Below are 19,561 nucleotides of genomic sequence, written 5' to 3'. Positions count from 1 at the left end.
GTATTTTTTTGTTTGTTTTGTTTATATCTATAATCAACTTCACATTGTGTTATAAATTTGGCATAGGTGTTTTCTCCTCAATAGCTTTCGCTTCAGCATTTCAACATTCAAGTTTTCAAGTTTCCTCTTCATTATATGTTTGGTTTATCAATGATTTCCTCTAGTTCGATTATAGTGCATCTCAACTAGCTACTCCAATGATGCAATCACCCATCTATCTCTAGATTATGAAAGCACTCATCATTTTATAGATTCTAGATAGATATTGAGAGTTCCAAAGCCATAAACTTGAGGACCATCATGTGTGCATCCCAACAATGGAAGCCAAGGATGTTACATGCATGTATTAGCACACTCTCCCTATGAGGATCCCAAGTATCTACTATTGCTATTAATTTGGGTATCACTATATGATCTAGAATGTTATGAAGTACTAAAGCTGGTAGTAACTTCTCCCATGTCTCCAAGAAATGTAGCATAGGTTTAGGGTCCCTTGGCTCCCATAAATTTGTAGCATAGGTTTAGATTAGTAACTCATTACACTCAACTCTTCACTAAATTTATACACTCAACCAATTTTACATTTGAATAAAGGGCCCCCTTATAGAATGAAGAATCTTTACTTGTGGTTTATCATAAGACATTTTAGTAGATGCAACCTAGTCTACATGGCTTTTGAAAATATAAGGCTAAATTTCGAGTTTCAACATTAACTTGACTGGTCTATTTAGACCCATTGATCATGGTCACAAGATTTTAAACATAACTATCTAAGGAGTGAGTTAGGATGTATATAGTTTATCCTTACATTAACTGTGAACTCAAACACAAAGGTTACACCAAGGTATTATAGTATTATAATTATAGAAAACTATCTGATTCACCCGAGTGGGTGTATGCTGGAGAAGAGATGTATTAGGTGAGTAAAGCTCACCAGTGGTTATAGGAATACAAATACATCAAAAAACTTAGAAAAAAGAACTATATATTCATTAGAGTGAGTAGTTCAAGGGTCTTGATCCCATGGATATATGTATGTAGGCAGCGTGGTAGGCGGAGTATGCATCTAGTGTGTAGATGCCTTGGATATAGTTAGGTAGCACTTAACTATTTTAAGACATTATATGTTAACTCATAAGGCTCATTCCCTTGTAGAAGCCTCTTCCACAATGACATTACCTCTAAACCATGCAAAGGACATTGAAGTGGTTCCCAATCTTGAAACACTCTTATAAGCAATGGCAAAGAAAATGCAGATGGATGTGTGTGTGTACTACTATTATTTATACAGACTAGAAAAAATGTACAAAGTTAATGGGCATTATATTTCCCCTACACACACACACACACACACACACACACACACACACACACACACACACACACACACACACACACACATTGCCCATTAACTCTACATTATTTCTATGCAAGATTTTGTGATAAATCACTTAGCATGGGTTGAGTGAGTTTTATTGTTTTATTATTTGGATTTTGGAATATGTATGTAACTAGATCAATTTTTGTTGTTGTACTAAGATGTAATAAGCACCTTAAAAAAGATCTCTCTATAATGCTTTGCTAGGGAATCCAAAAGAAATTAACCTGAAGTTTCACTATGTTTGCCAAACTTTTTTTTTGAAAGATAATAACTTAACAAAAATAGATATAATATAGCATAAGCAACAATATACACACATACATAAGAAACACAAATATATTACATCTCTTAAGGGTCCCATGACATTGAATCACATTTAAGTTTATTTAATACTAAATCCAATATATAATAAATCCACATCAAGAATAACTACAAGAATGAATCCATTTAAATAATATACAATTGCAGGATGCCACTTGGGGGTAAAAGCACAAACCTATGTCACCTTTTATAAAGAAACGTGATGTCAGAATGTGACAGTTCAACATTAGTGACAAAAAAAATAGTATTTGTGCTTAAAATATGAAGATGATGTAAACTGATGAAATGTGTAGAATTGGATGAATTTTATGCCTATAATTTTTATAATTTTTTTGAGTAAGAATTTATTCATTTTATTTTATTTTGAAGTCCCTTTTTTAACTGCAAAAAATACAGGGTGTAGTTCCCGTCAAACAAGTATATGCAAATAATCTTTTTTGTTCTAATTTGAAAATATCTTATAGATGACATGTATAGCTAGTGCACAATAAAAGAAATAATTATTTTTGATGTATAATTTATTTTTTTATAAGTACTCAAGTTCGACCTTATTAGAATCCAACAGTTTTTTCCTCCCGTCAAAACTTTCCTATCAAATCTATACCTTCTTCAAAAAAAATTACATATTCATGAAGAGAATTCTCTCCTCTAGAGATAAATATAATTTTTAAATTTTTATAATATGATTTACTATTTTTTTTCCTTTTTTGAGGGAGCATCTTCTAAAATGTTGAAATATCGACTTATAATACTTTGAGATTATAACATATTATAACTAATCAAAACACTCAAAAATTTATATAATGATGATATTGAATCTGAGATCTATAAAAGGGTATTTTTAGTTTTTGAAAAAATTTGAGCTTTGATAGAGAAATGAGATTTGACCAAAATAGGTTTTGGTATCACAAATAGTGACACACATCTGTGCTTTTACCCTTGGAAATAATCAAAATGCACAATCACACACTATACAAGTCACATGGTATGAAAGGTTGAAAGACTATACATCATAAAATAGATTACATCATCTCATAATATCTATGAAATCAAATACAATATGATAGAATATAACCATCCATCATAGTACACAAGAACAAAATGAAAGGTAATACAGATTAGGGAACTCTAGCAACGATATCAAACTATCAAATCTCAATGGTAAAAGTAAAAAGCACTACCATGCTATCTCGTGAAATCTAAATGGTCCACTCTCATCATACTAAGGAGATAGTCTCAAGTCCCAAACAAGATAACAATCCCAAAAGTCAAATCCAACATCTAGGTCAAGAAAACCTTGGAAGCAATCTATCTCAAAGGCATGAAGAGACAAATGGAATCTAAACCTAGAGGCAACAATGACATGTAGGAAATCTACTATGTAAGTGGAAAAGTGTTATTGCATGAACCAACTATAAGGTTACCCTGGTAGCCTCACTTGACTCCAACCTCCTAGCGACTCCATGCGGAACCAATATTCTTTCGTATTGACAAGGAATACTAACAAAGAAAGGTCAAACAAAACATCCTCTCTACTCCCATCCTAGCCTATACTAGCACTCAAGGCATGGGTGAGCAAGAACAATGACTCTTATTAATTCATTTTACTCTCATTTAATTTATTTTTGGTTCCCTGGCAGGACGTTGCACTCTCTGTATATATAAATACATACATACATGTATATGTATGTATGTATATATGTATTTATGTATGTATATGTATGTATATGTATGTACTTATAAATATGTATATATATATGTGTATGTATGTATGTATGTTTGTATCAGTGGAGATCTAGGATTTTTTTGTCGTGCCCTTGTGGTTGCTGCATTTTGTTGCCATGCCCTTGTGTTCTCTACATCTCATTGTCGTGCCCTTGTGATCCCTACATGTTGTTCATTTTATTGTACCTAATTTGGTGACTGTTCTACAGGAATTTGTAATCAACCCAGCTAATCAACAACTAGACCCATTTAACTGGGTTATGGCTTGTTTCTTTCTAAAAATATCTGCTATGATATGTTTTTTATAAAATTTCTTGCTAACTCTACCCATTTTTCTTGGTCTGCATTATTTTTGTGGAGGATCTTGAGGTAAGTCACTTAGCACCTTAAAAAACATCTCTCTTTATATATACATGTATGTATGTATGCATGTACGTATGTATGTATGCATCTATATATGTATGCATATATGTATGTATATATGTATATATGTTCTCTTGTGATCACTGCATTTTGTTGCCATGCTCTTGTGATCTTTGCATCTCATTGTCGTGCCCTTGTGATTTCTGTATATGTATGTATGTATGTATACATAATATATATACATAGACACACACATGTGTGTGCTTATGTATGTATGTATATAAACAAAGAGATCTTGGCACACCATAAAAACAATAAAACTCACTCAACATGTAACATGACCACAAATGTGATGGAAATGCCTATTGGTAAGTATATTCCTCTTTTTCTCTCTCATTTTCATGTGTTTATTTCAATTGAACTATTATTTCTTAGGGGGCATTTTGTAATATTGGATTCATTTTATATAGGAGGTGATGAGGACATTACTGGATGTACCCATGTTAGATGTATGAGAATCAATAAATAATTGTGATGAATTTCTTGTGAGCAATGAAGATGGACTGCCACTATGAGCAACAACAGGCGATGAGGACATTTTGGGTACTTTAACTATGGATCCTTTCTTAAAGATTTTAGATGTGTGTGTGTGTGTGGGGAGGGGGGGGAGGAGGGTAGCAAATGAGCTTCCACCTTCACGTGGTTGGCCCTGCTTAATAGATAATATTAAACTATTATAGAAACTAATTGAAACTCAACATTAACCTTATATGATAGCATGACAACTAACTGTGTGAATCTCTTAGTTTCAAGCAATGTAGAAGGAGACCATAGTTCAATATGAAATCTCAATTCATATGCATACGATATTAGGTGTAGTTGAAAAATGCATCAGGTTTGCATTTTTTAATTAGAGGTCTTTAATCAGACATTTTAAGTTATAGACAAACACGAACATTCTCTTGGCCATAGCAACTAGAGTTCTAATGTTCATGATGGTCTATAATTTTGAAAACATAATAGAGCTATTAAATAAATGTAATTGTGTTACATTTTTTCAGCTGCGTCTATTGTCCATGCATATAGAATGTAGCTATATTTGCATTCTCGATTTAGAGTGGTTGATTCTTTTTTTGGATGTGATGTAAAAATGACATGCATCAAAAGATGGGAAAATGACGTCACTTTTGCAATTCTGGAACCTATTTTTGTACTTTAAAGATTGATCATTTCTTAAAGATTTTAGATGTTAAAGGAGAATTTATATATTTGGGGGAGGGGCAAATGAGCTTCCACCTTCACATGGTTGGCCCTACTTAGTAGAGAATATTAAACTATTCTCAAAACCAAGTGAAGCTCAACATTAACCTATGATTGTATGACAACTAACTGTGTGAATCTATTGGTTTCAAGCAATGCAAAAGGACACCATAGTTCAATATGCAATCTCAATTCATATGCATATGACATCAAGTGGAGCTAAAAAAACCCAACAAGTTTGCATTTTTATTAGAGGTGCATAGACCAATTAAATAAATGTAAACATGTTGGATCTTTTTAGCTCCTTCTATTGTACATGCATACAGAATGCAACTGCATGTGCATTCTTGATTTAGAGTGGTAGAATCTTATTTTGGATGCGACAAAAAAATGACATGCACTCGAAGATGGGAGAATGATGTCACTTTTGTAGGTCTGGAACCTTTTTTGTACTTTAAAGATTGATCCTTTCTTAAAGATTTTAGATGTTAATAGGGAATATAGATCTTGGGGGGGGGTTTGGGAAATGAGCTTCCACCTTCACGTTGTTAGATGTGATTAGTAGAAAATATTAAACTATTCTTGAAACCAAGTGAAGCTCAATATTAACCTATGATTGCATGAAAATTAACTTTGTGAATCTACTGTGAGCTATGAGTGCATCATAGTTGACTTTGAGATTTTTTTTTATATTAATATAGAAAGCCATCACAATTGTGATAGCATCTTCAGATGACTAGTTGTTTCTCTAACTGAATTGTTGCCACATGCCCATTGCTATTACGACGACATGTGCCAATGGCTAGTATTCGCTCCCACAACATTATTGTCATTTTCCATCGCAATTGTGATGGTGTACATATGAAATCTTACCATGGTCATGTTCTAAGGCATGACATCTTTATCCATCATAACTACGATAGACTCCCTTGCTGTCGTAATTTGTGATAGAAAATGTCTGATGCTCATCTGACAGGAGACAAATCATGATGGTGTCACATGGGTGACAGGTGGTTATTGCAATTACGACTGCCTGCCATCACAACTTGGGCCAAAATGTACCAATGAATGATTCTCAAAAATTTTTTTAATCACCTCCTTTATTAACTCCTTAATATCCAAAACACACTTCTAGCTTGACAAAAATAGTTAACATAGGTTTTAGTTCCATTCCAAACAAAATTATAAGATGTGTTGCTCAACACTTACAACATACTGACATTTGGCATAAACTATTTCTTCATGTTGTCCCTCAGCCTTCATTAGCTCAACATGAATTGGATCACTTGGTCTATATAACACTCAACTTCTACTAAGCTCTGACTAACTTGGCATTCATTATGATCTTTGGTTTTCTTGAAAATCATGTAAGTACTTGATGACCATTAGCATGCTCAACAATAACTACTGCTCAACACCCGACTTAGAATATTTACTAGTTTTCATTCCTTCTCTTAGCCTATATCTAGGTCGCACTGATGACCGAATAATTCTGCCTTGTGAATGATTAAGTATTTGATACTAATAGAGAACATGACTTAGGGATTAATAATATCATTTTTGGATTCTGTACCTTGGTATTGCATCAATATATATGTACACACACACGTGTGCACGCGCACGCACACACACATATGTGGGCATAGATATATTATATGTGTAGAAATATATGTATGTGTGTGTGTGTGTGTGTGTGTGTGTGTGTGTGTGTGTGTGTGTGTGTGTGTGTGTGTGTGTGTGTGTGTGTGTGTGTGTGTGTGTTGTGTGTCTATATATATATATATATATATATATATATATATATGTATGTCTCTCATCCTTTGCCCCCTCTCTCTCTCTCTCTTTGTTTCTCTATACTCTCACTATTTATTTTCCTTATATATCCTCTTTTTGTAAGGAAACACAGGCATATGACTTGACATTTCCTATGCTAATCTTGAGAAAATAAATATGAAAATTTGAACTTAACTATTTTAGGGATTTCAAGTGACAAAAAAGACCATAAATAATATATTATTTACTCATAACACAATAATTATCATGGGGAAACCCTTATACAAGGAAAACTCCACACTCTAAAACCCACATAATTTATTATCAAATGAACAAGATATTACAACTATTGGAAATAATTGATTAATTGTGTATTATCTTTTATGTTACACAAAATGTCATATCATTTCTAGTCAGTGTATGCCGAGTTCACTTGGGCATTGGAGATAGTTTTCTATGTCTGCTCACTAGTACATTTGCACTGAAATTTTGACCAAGATTTTTGACCAAGCCCTAAATGAGCTTCTTGAATACATTTTAAATTTTATTTTACCCATGTTGGTTGAAATTTTGACCAACCTAGGGTTTCCCAATTTGGTCAAAATTTTGACCAAATTAGGCCCATAACAAAAAAAAATAGTGTTATTTTGTTAATTGGCTTTGAGTGGTTTTGGTGGTTGTCTGTAGCAGTGCGAGAGCCATTTTCAGGTTAGTCCTAATCACATATGCAAGATAATCGATGCATGTTTGGAAATCCATGTTTCTTGTTCAAATTTATTTTTTAAATCTCCAACTTTGAAACTCCACGTTTCCACATTCGAATTTGTTTTAAATCTCTAGCTTTCCATTGATGGATGATATGAATCTTTAGATTATTGCTTGTTCCCAGTATATTTAATAATCCTTATTTCATATCAAATAAATTAGCACATTAAGCTATCAATCATATTGAAAACCCACAAGAAACATCCTAAGAAAGATTCAAATGATTTCACAGAGTATCATGTTGGTGCGCAACAACTAGGGTTTGAGAACCCCCAAATAAATGAAGATCAAATTGATTTTAAATGCATTTTACGAAAGATTTTAACAGAGTTAAGAAAAATTTCAAATCCACCATAGATGTATGATCCTCTCCAAAATAAGTAATGAATTATTATATTTATTCATTTTTTCTATCAATTCTAATATAACTTTGTCATGTTATATTAGACATTTGCCCTACCACTCAACTACTCCCAATAGAGGCTTTATCTTTCATGCTAACTATATATTATCTTTGTCTATCTTGTTTATCTTATCTTGTTTAGACTTATTCAAACCACAATAGACTATATATATATACTTTAATTTAAAATTTATATCAAATTAAAAGAGTTGCGTACAAAGCTATATAAAAAGAATAAGTCTATTATGGTTTGAATCATAAAATATAAGACAAAACCCTAAGTAATTTGATAAGAGGATGTCACATAGCCAAAGTGTAGATGGCCCAAAGCTATATAAGAAAGTAACTTGGCAAAGTGGAGATGAATCTATGCATCCATGATCAAGAATCATCTTGGGGATATCAAATCTTATCCATTTGCAAATATAATCAAGATTCTATCAAAGTCACTTGCATGCACAAATTACCAAAGCACTTATTATACAGTTGGATGTTCAGAAGAAGTTTCATGAACAACTCGAGGTATGAGCTCTTTTAATGGGACACCTAGCAGAGGTATATATTATAATTGAGCTTGTAATATTGAAATCTTTTTGCACTATTAATTTACAATTATAGATGGAAAAGTTGTTGCAAGAAATCCAAGAAAATTCAAGTGGCCTACTAAAGGGAAAGATCCCCTCAGCTCATGATTGTGGGATACCATCAGTTCAACTTTCAATTGATCCAATTTCTAATGTTTCAAATAATTTAAATCTTTTAGCTTGACATCTAGAGATGGCATCAAAAGCTAGTAATGAACAAATTACATCTCATTGTTTAGTCAAGAAATAGTTCACTTTAGATCACACAAAGTAAGCAATGAGGAAATTTTCAGTAGTAGAAATTCTACCAGAGGTTCCTAAGAAGTGAACTCAATAGAAAAAAATCAATTGCTATACATATGTAATGGATTACATGAAGTGCTGATTTGAAATCATTGATGAAGCCAATCATAAGTAGTCATATTTATAATTTGAATTCTTGTATGTTTTGAGTCTTGACAAATAAACATGGGTTGTTTCTTTTAATCATTGCAGTGATGCATTGGGAATGGTTTCATTACTTATTAGTGTAAGTTCACTAATTGTGGATTTCTCTGACCACAAAAATGATCTTAATGTATGCAAATACAAGAATTTAGAAACTTTTCAAAGGCATACATAATAATCTCAATTTCAAAACATTTAAAAAAGAATCACAATCTTTGGCATTTGGGAAATTGGTTACAGTCTATAAGTGTTGACCATTTCATTATTTAAAATTGAAACATTAAGCACAAATAATCTAAAGTGGACATTGTGAATCTAGTATCAGGTTTTTTTCAAAGCCATAACACAAAGAGAAGAAAAGGAAAACTAATAAGGAAAAACCAAGATGATCAAGGCATGCACTGGCTAGAAAAATGCAACCACTTCATTTGTTTCTAAGGCTTGAACGTATGTTGCATCTGCTAGTTAAAGCTGCAAAAAAATTCTTTTGGGGAGAACTCCACGCCTATTCTTCTATGGAGGACAACTGGATGCTTGAGGGAAAAATATTTTTTATCCTATGAAATAGTGATTGTGGATACTCCCAACACATATCACAAAAATTCTACAAGTAAAACATTTATTAAGTCATATTGCAACTTATTATATCATACTGCAAATTTTTATATGCATTGGAAAATGTTTCATTACTAATTAGTGAAAGTTCAGTGATTGTGGATTTCTCTGACTACAAAAGTGATCTCAATGTATGCAAATACAAGAATTCAGAAAATTTTCAAAGTTGCACACAATAATCTCAATTTCAAAACATTTAAAGAAGATTCACAATCTCTAGCATTTGGGAAATTGGTTACATCCTAGAAGTGTTGACCATTTCATTATTTAAAATTGAAACATTAAGCACATATAATCTAAAGTAGACATCATGAATCTAGTATTAGGTTTTGTTCAAAACCATAACACAAAGAGAAGAAAAGGAAACTAATCAGGAAAAATTGAGATGATCAAGGTATGCATTAGCTAGAAAAATGCAACCACTTCATTCGTTTCTAAGGCTTGAATGTATGTTGCAACTGCTAGTTGAAGCTGCAAAAAAATTCCCTAAGGGAGAACTCCACACCCATTCCTCTGTGGAGGATAGTAGAATGCTTGAGGGAAAAATAATTTTTATCCTATGAAAGAGTGATTGTGGACACTCCGAAAAAATATCAAGAAAATTCTACAACTAAGCATATAAATAAGTAGAACATTTATTATATCATATTGAAACTTTTAATTAAAAACAAGTATTTATTACACCATATCACAACTTTTAATATAATGAGTAAACATAATTCTTGCAGAATTTGAATTAAAACTTACGGGTTTAGATTTGATTGTATAGAAGTAATTCTAGTCTTTACAATATGGTGTTCAAGTTCATAAATCTTTATAAAGTTTTCCAATATAGATCACTTATCAACAACAAACATTGGGGTAGAGCAAATAATAGGGCTTCCATCTTTGTTTATAGCATTAGATACCTCCACAAGTTGCTCCCAATATGATTGTATTGCCTAAGTATTTGGAAGGAAGCCCCTCATATTTGCAAATTGACCAAGTTTAGCCCATCTTATATGTATTGACTATTACTCTTCAATCTGTCCATGTCCATCTATTGTTCTCAAAGTGATATTTACCCTTATATAGGCATTTTTGTAAATGATTACATCTTCCCATAAATTCATTAACACATTCTCTCTATAGCACTTTTCTTACATATAAATTCAGTTCATCCAAAATATTTGTCTTCAATTATTCGTTATTATATACATATTCATGTGTCATTCTCTCTTCCATTTGATGTTTTGTTTCAACCAAATCTTCTCTTTCATTCAAAACTTCTTTGCTCACAACCTTACACTATCTATCTACAAGATTGATTGCATGGGATCGAGTTGGGCTTTATTTTTATGTGTCTTTACAATATATTCTTACATGTCCTACTTGATCTCATCAAGTTTTCAATTATATATGTCATGACTAGGAAAACTTGGGATTCACTTATTGAACAAAGTAAACAAAAATTTAGTCCAAAGCGTATTTCATTTATTTTCCTTCAATCAGGGAACTTTTTTGCCTCTTCAATAATCATTTCTTCATGATAATATATCTTATAGATTGCCTTCACCACACAAATAAAATTTATCTTAGAGGACACAAAATTAAAGTCCCATGGGCAAATAACTTTCCACAAATTGCAGCCTACATATATTAAGATGTTTCACAGAATTGGGAGTGTTAGTCTTGTCAATAATCTGAAGAAATAGTGATATGTTATTGTAATGCCAAAATGCTTCCTAGAATGTATAACTTGGGTAGAAGATTAAAGGTAGATGATATGGATGATTGTAACCTTGATGATCCTCTATAAAGTTGTTATTTGATTACTAAAGTATGAATACATTATGAAGAAACTTGCTGATATCCTTCATTCCATGTTATGAGTATCTTGCCTATATTACATAAGTTAGTTATTGGGATTGCTGATTGGTTTCTTGCATGCTCAGACTAGTTTGGTTGAATTCTTGGCATTTTGACACCTTTCTTTCCCAATAAATTATGTCTCTCTCTGCTAACACATATAACAAAGGTACCCTCCTTGAAAATTATTACATCTCAAGTGAGCTAATGGATCATATCAATTTAGGTGATAAGCTAGAGTAGAAAATCTTTATTGTTGGATAGTAATGATCTACATAGGATCTGAAGGTGACAAGAAACTAGTCCCAAGGATCAAATATCCTACCAAAAGATCTATGGAATTCCATATGTAAGAATCTATCCATTGGAAGATGGTTATACAAGTATCCTATGGAATCTAGATATTTGCAAGTGTATATCAATAAATATGTCATTTTTCTCTCCAAAATGTACATATCCATGCAATGAATACCTACCCAGTGCTCTAGGATGTTGAAGTAATCCTCATAACATCTATTGTAAGAAGAACTCCAATGCTTAACTTTGGTGTGACAACTTTTCTAGTAGTTGGATTGTAGTTTCTTCCTTTCTCCAAGACTAATTCTATCCATTGACAAGTAGGTGGGAAGACCGCTGCTCATACAATACCATTCTTAATTATCTTCTTGATTTCTTTGGATTTGAGGACTCCATACATTCCATCCTTGGTGCAGGGGCCCTAGGTCCTGATTAAGGTAGTCAAACACTAAGGATAAGAGTTTGAAGGTCAATAAGTGTCCAAGTTGACACAAGTTAGTTTAGATTTTCTTTTTATGCATATTTGACATCTAGATTACATGATTACTAAGGTTGCAAGCAAAGCCAAAGGGTGATCAACGAGTGGTCAAAAACATGGGAGCTGACCAAAAAAATCATCAATATTATGTTGTATAAATATTATTCATATTTTTGTATAGTTAGGTGACCTTGGTGAAATTTTTATGATTTGTTTTTCAAAAAAATGTAAAATTTGTAAAAATTGCAAAAAAGTTGTCATGCAACTTTTTTTGTAAAGTGTGGAAACTCAACAGTAAGCTTTATTTTGGTAGTTGAAGTTGTAAGGTCAAGATAGGGTAAATATTTTTCTTTTTACGTTCCTCTTTGTAAGAAGAAAAGATACCATGTACGAATTGGAAATGAATAAACAAACTTATCTTTGATAGCAGATTTATGCAACGTCAGTGGTTTTTTTCCTTATTTGAACACTTGGGTAATAGTAAGTGTTCAAGTTATTTTGGAAAGTTTTTATCTTTATTTTTCTAAATGAAAGGAAGAATGGCTTGATTCTAACCTGATAATGAAACTGTTAATTATGATTTTTTCATTGCTTGCTATTTACCCTAGACTATGATAGGATTTGAATGCTAAATATTATATTTGTCTCAACTCTCACAGTGAGAACTCCTGGTGTTGAATGGAAAGAAAGGTTTTGATGCTTGGAAAACTCCCATGGTACTATTTTTGGTGGTTTTTTATTGTGTTGGGTCCAATAGAAACTTTTGGTGTACGTATTCCTTGTTGTTACATGTTGACAGGTTATGAAATCGAGTTTGGAGACCACATTTTAGGTGCTTGAAGATTGGGATTCAGTGGAAAGTGAACTATAATTTTTCCAATAGATAATGTAAAGGAAAATCCAAATGGTGTTATGAGTGAAGCAACCAAACAGTGCTATTAAGAAAGGAAAGCCTAGAACTAGGGCTCGATTGGATAGAACTGTAGACTTGTGATCTTAACCCAATATTGGAGATTTAGATACAATTTTATACATGCTAAGAGATTGTATAATTAGTTTTGGTGGTTATGTGGAAGTTTATGAAGTTCAGTGTAAAGTTGGCAAAACAGGACTACTCGGAATGAACCCCTTTTAGGCTTCCTAGTACAACTTTTGAATTTGGGATATTGGGAACTGCTAGACCTATTAGTTGGCCAATAAACCTTGTAGAAGGTTGGAGAATGATATGTTAGGGTATATGGTAGCTCAAGATCTTGGAGGATGCAGGTGACGAGAGGTGTAAGAGTGATTGTTATTGGGTGTATGTTCTAGACCACTTGGAAGATAGGGTGAGTTGAGGTTGTCAAGTTGGTGAGGGGAACAAAGGACCATTTCACATCTACCCTAAGTTTGAGTAGGTCTTAGGAAGGATAGTTGGTTATCCTTTATGGGATTGTGATTACTCTTACTTGCATCAGTCCCTTACTAGATTCATGTCAAATGGGACAATATTGGTATTGCCAATGTGCTCCCCTTTGGAGGTGAAGGTGGATTCAGGAGTCATATCTTGTTTATCAGATTTCAGTTGTGCCAATCTTCATGCTTTGGAACTTTCAATTTTTTTGTCAACTTAATTGTTTCTTTGTTTTCTCATTTCCTTCCTTCTCCCTTGCTGATGGGTCTTTCTTTTATTTGGCTATGGCTTTGGATTTTTGCCACCTATTTCCATGATTTCTCTTTGTTTTTATCAAATTTAAATTAAATTCTAAAGTTAATAGTTATCAAAGTTCTAAAATCAGACTTTAAAACTTTAACAATAGACTTTGAAATTAGAAAATGCAGTACTTTAACAACATGAAAACTTAGAAGTATGATCATTTGCAAATCCTAGACCTCATACAACTTCTCTCTTTTCAATTTTACTATGTTGCTAGAAATTTTTTTGAGCGAGCTTTGAGAAACAGAGGTTGTTGTAAAACTATATTATTCTAAAAATGGTTGTAGATCTCTATCCACAGTACCAACATTTTTGTGAGAAGAACAAAATTTGAATAATGGGACTAGTTTAATTAAACTCAGGCCTTATATATGTCTAAGATGAATGAAATCAAACCCTAATTTGCTGGTAAATGCTTGTAATTCTAGTTCTCTTGCTGGTAAATGTTGATAGGGATTGAAATCCGAGTTTAATTTGTTGAAATTAGAGATGTGAGAGATTGCAATTTAGTATGGATGGCTCCAGAAAGTTGGTTTTGCGAGAGATCAAGTGACTCCAATTGTACCATGTTTCCCAAGGACTCAAGTATAGCACCACTGATATGATTCATTGATAAATTAAGGATGATCAAACCAGTAAGAGATATTCTATTGCTTGATAGATCAAGACATCTTACCAATCTCAAAATCCTCATGTATTCCATGTTGTTTCCTTTGTTTCTGATGACTATCTTTTTTACACATGTAGAACCTGTCATGTTTCTAAACTCAAAGATTTTACTATTCAGCGAGTCCTTTCCCATGCCCTTCATCTCTAAAATGCTGTCTGGAATCACTCCTAAAAAAATGTTCACTGAAAGTTCAAAATATTTGGAGAGACGGTATTTTCCTAAAAGAAGCAGGTATAGTTCCTTCAAATCTGTTTGACCTTAAGATTTAGAAGCTCTTGAATCTCATTCGAAGAAATATTCCCTGTCAGTCTATTGTCCCCCTCGTCCAATATCTGCAACTGTTTACAATTTGCAAGTGTTGGCAGAGTCCCATTTAGACGATTTTCCATGACTTTGATCGTTTGAAGGGAAATCATGTTTCCCAACTCTGCTGGCAACTCCCCTTCTAAAAAATTTTCCTCCAAATTTAACACCACAAGCTCTGTGCAATTTGAAAAACTTTAGTGGAATCTCACCTGTAAGACTGTTATATGAAAAATCTAGAATCTGCATATGTGGGAATGATCTCTCACATGGGCTTGATGGAATGCTACCACTAAGATTATTGTGCGAGAGTGATAGATAAAACAGATAATAATCCCCAATTTCAGCTGGAATATATGCCAAAAATTGATTTTCTGACAGGTCCAAGACAACCATTGAAAGAGAAGGAAGAGGAAGCAAACCTTCTAAATTATTGTGTCACAAGTCTACCATCTGTAATATTTTTGATCTCCTTAGATCAGAAGGTAAATCGCCTGAAAAGTTATTAAAAGACAGGTTGAGTTGTGTTAGAGCAGGGAAATTGGAAATGCCAGTTTGAGTTATTAAGAAGGCCAGAAACTCTCCCTCCAAGTTGCACGATCTTAATTACAATTTTGTAAATGAGTTTTGGGGAATCCAAGTTGTGCTGACTTTCACATGGAATCTATTGTTTGAAATGTATAGTTGTAGTAGTCTGGAGAGGTTATGAAGGTACAACTCTGAGAGGTTTCCACTTAACAAATTGGATGATGAAATGTTTTTAGGTATGACATCGGTTAACTTGTTGTTGCTTAGATCTAGCATACTGAGTGAAGTGAGTTGACTAACATAATCCGGGATTTTCCAGGTCAAGTGGTTATTACTAAGATCAAGTAGAAGAAGGGACTTTATGTTGGTCAGGGAAGGAATTGTGCCACTCAGTTCATTGTAGTTCAAATCAAACCGAGTGAGAAAGGTTAGATTTTGTGCAGGGGATGGAATGGCACCGGTCAATCGGTTCTTTCTCAAGTGAATATAGCAAAGGTTCCTAAATGTATGGAATAAGATGGGGGATGTGTGACCCACCAACTGGTTATATGAAAGATCGATATGCGCCAAAGAAAATGATGACCCTGTAGGAGGATTATCACCAAACGGCGGTATGCTTCCTTCTACAAAGTTGTGTGAGATATCCAGTCCTCTAAGATTCACGATGGCGTGCAGAAGCATGCCTTGAACATAGCAGTCCGAGAGATTCAAGTGAGTCAATGAGGAGATGTTGCCAATTGAATCTAGAATCTCTCCTCCTACACTTGTCGCAGTAAGAATAAGGATCTTTAATAGTGATGTAGAATATCGGGGTAGAATGCTTGACAGATCCCCTCCCAAGTCAAAATTGGCAGACAAGTCAATTTCTTGCAGATTTGGAAGGATTAACATGTAGAAACCTTTAGAATCCAAACAACAGCATAGTCCAATACCCAAAAATAACAATATATAAAAGAGAAATAAGTTACTCTACTCAAGAACAGAGGATATTCTATTTTGGGGACAAAATCATAATCTTTTATTCAATCTAAATGAAAGAAACTCTTACAAAAGAAAGACAGTCGGCTGTCCGAAATCGAAGCCTTTAAATAAGAGAATGAAAACTTGTTACCTAGATATTTTTGTGAGAGGGTTAATTAAATTAACTATAGTGAGATAGAGGGAGAGAGAGATTATTTTCCTTCTTTCCAAAATCTTTTCTCTCTCGCCATAATTTTCTCTCTCCTTGTACTACCTCTCTCTATGTAACAAAACTTCTAAAGAGAAGTTCGGGTTTGGGTTGCCATCTCTCACACGCTTTCTCTCTCCACGTACTAAAATACTCTCTTAATACGTACTCTAACTCTTTAACCTAATCCTAACCCAAACTTTCTAACCCAAACTCCAACTTTTAAACAACCACCTATTAGGAATGAGAAGTAATAAAAGAGATGGAGAGAGATTGGTAAAACTCAGCCAAAGAATGGTAATGACAATGTGAAGTAGGCATGGTAGAGCCAACCAAAGCCTGAAGCTTGTAACTACACTCTCTCTACAAGGGTAAGCATATAAGATGTTGGTGTATGTCCCTCTCTTACAAGTAGCTTGCAAAGAATGATTTACAGCAGTAGCATAGGAGGCAGAAGATTTAAAGCTAGATAACAGGGTACATAAACTTTTTGACATTATGCTCTCAAGAAATTGCAAGCGGTAGATATAAAGCTAAATGATAGAGCATGTTCTCCCTAGCCAAAGCATGTAACTCCTTCATTGCATCTCTTAGCAAGCTAAGTGAACAATTTGATAGAATGTGTTCATTCTTAGCTAAAAGACAAAATGTATGACATGGCATTGGCAAGGTATGTAATCCACATTGAAAGATCTTCCTCCTTTCTCTAGCCATGAAATCTTATTGAATTATAGACAAGGCATATGAACTATTTGATCAAAGGTTTCAAGTCAAGAAAGTCGCAAGTACAAGACAAGGCACATGAATGGTTCAATCCCAACCGTAGGTAAAGCACGTGGCCTGGGTGTAGGCAAGGAAAGTTTGAAGCAAAGGTTGTGGTCCAACTATTTGACATAATGTATCAATGGTTTGAGATAATACCTTAACAAGCCACGGGTGGAGAGTGCACCTGAGTGTTTGACACAATGCATTAAAAGCATTGGAATGAAGGGAGGCATACGAAAAGGGTACTAAAATCTGCATATAACAAACTTAGACTAGGCATGTGAACTATTTTACAAGATGCTCATGCTCTATCTGAAGTTAGAGGAAAGGAACTTGATACCTTCAACACTCAAAAATAAAAGGTGCAATATATGGCAGTATACTGAAGCTTCCAAGTGTTTAATGCAATATCAAATGCTAGATTCGGGAAGAGTACAACTTTTAAGCAATTGTCACTACATCTGAAATATTGAAGCATGAAATCAAGCAAGAACATGCCATGTTTTTTGATCTAATACATCATCAAGATGCTATTTTAACACACTCCAGAGTTGACAAGTACTCGTGTAGAATGAAATATTTAGAGAAACCATTGGGAAGTCAATGCTCTTAAAAAGAGAATGTGAAGTAACCCACATCTTCCTAGCCTACAACAGTTCAATACAAACATCAAAATGCATGGAAACTGTTTGACATAATGCCTCTGTTGTGTATGAAATGTGTGCATTTTTTAGAAGAAGTAAATGGACCAAAATGGTATTGATAAAGGTTTAAAAATATCTTGTGAATGCTTCAAATAAATGATACAACCTACGAGTGAAATGGAGATATTTGATAAAGTTTTACAATTGCCTCAAGTAAATGGAACATAGAGTTTGATATGAGGCAAAGGGAACATTGACTTCACATTTGACATTGGGCCAGGACAAGGAGTTGTAAGCAATACTATGAGGTACAAATTCCAAGGTAAGGAGCCTCCTGTGATACTAACAAGCACACTTCCTGAGATATCAGATACAAAGATGGGATATATGGAAATTGCAAACATTTGGAAAATTATGAGAAGAGAAGATAAAGCACCCTGGGCATAACAAACACTGGAAAGTGGTCTAGCCCATGTAGGAGAACACCCACTTGCAGTTCAATGTGCAGAACTAGTATTGGAATGTATCAAGGCATATGATCATAATTCCAAGGATATCAAGACCTTAGGAGGTAATATTGTGGCGAGACTAGATCTAGTGTCTATCTCCATCACATTTAAACTAATAGTAAGAGAAGAATTCACAAAAATATCTAAAGAAGGTACCCAAGGATACTACCATTAGAATAAGAAAAAATGTTTGAATGTCATTGCTACGAGTTGGCTGGATCAACCTAGAAGAGGATAGTCATAGTTACCAAGAGTGCTACATAGAAATATATTTAATAAAGACATTTTCAATATGATAATTCTTCTCAACAAGGTAGTGGGATCAGATTGCTAAAGATTTTCAAGATTGGATGTTTTTGTACATTAGTACCATCACCACTAGAAAACAATTTATAGATTGGGGAGAAATGATTAGCGATGCCCTTCATCACTAGTTAACCAGATTCAATACAAGTCAGGGGTTTTTCATGTCTTTGTACCTAATATACACAATTGCTAGTATGAAGGCATGGTCTGGTCTTAATATTATGGGAAGTATAACCTAACCACACAATTTTATAATTATTATTCCCATATGTAATTAAAATAAAGCAATACACACTTCCATAGGGTGAATGATGCATTTTCTATGCTCACAGCTAGGGAGCTACAGGGAGATATAGGACTTTGAATTTCTCCTAAAGAAGCCAGTCTCATCAGTACTTATGGTAGCTTCTTCATACAATACCCCCAATTCACTTACATTTGCATTAGAGGTTTTCAAGATTTTCCTCTCATGTTGCCTCCTTTCATCGATGACGGGTTGGTTCTTTTAAAAGTTTGTAGGCAAATTGGTTAGGTAAATAGAAAGTGCAAGAACAAAAGATCAATTCCTTTCCTGATTGGCATTGGAAACTACAATTGTCTTTCTTCTTCATATGCTTAAAATATCAAGAGATCCATGGTGAACATAACTTTACAGTATTTTCATAGTCGCTTCCCATTTGATGGTAGCAAGTATGTTAAAAATAACTTGGGA

General features: G+C 33.6%; 1 pseudogene; it reads right to left on the bottom strand.

The window, feature by feature from the left end:
• Positions 1 to 14,425: 14,425 nt before the first annotated feature.
• Positions 14,426 to 19,561, bottom strand: part of LOC149549889 (receptor like protein 24-like) — a 71,989-nt pseudogene continuing 66,853 nt past the window's right edge.

This window comes from Cupressus sempervirens, chromosome 7 (assembly GCF_028749045.1).
Source record: "Cupressus sempervirens isolate cs-2001-9-10 chromosome 7, ASM2874904v1, whole genome shotgun sequence".
Taxonomy (NCBI): domain Eukaryota; kingdom Viridiplantae; phylum Streptophyta; class Pinopsida; order Cupressales; family Cupressaceae; genus Cupressus; species Cupressus sempervirens.
The sequence above is the reverse complement of the archived record's forward strand: the minus strand, read 5'-3'. Positions and strand labels throughout refer to the sequence as shown.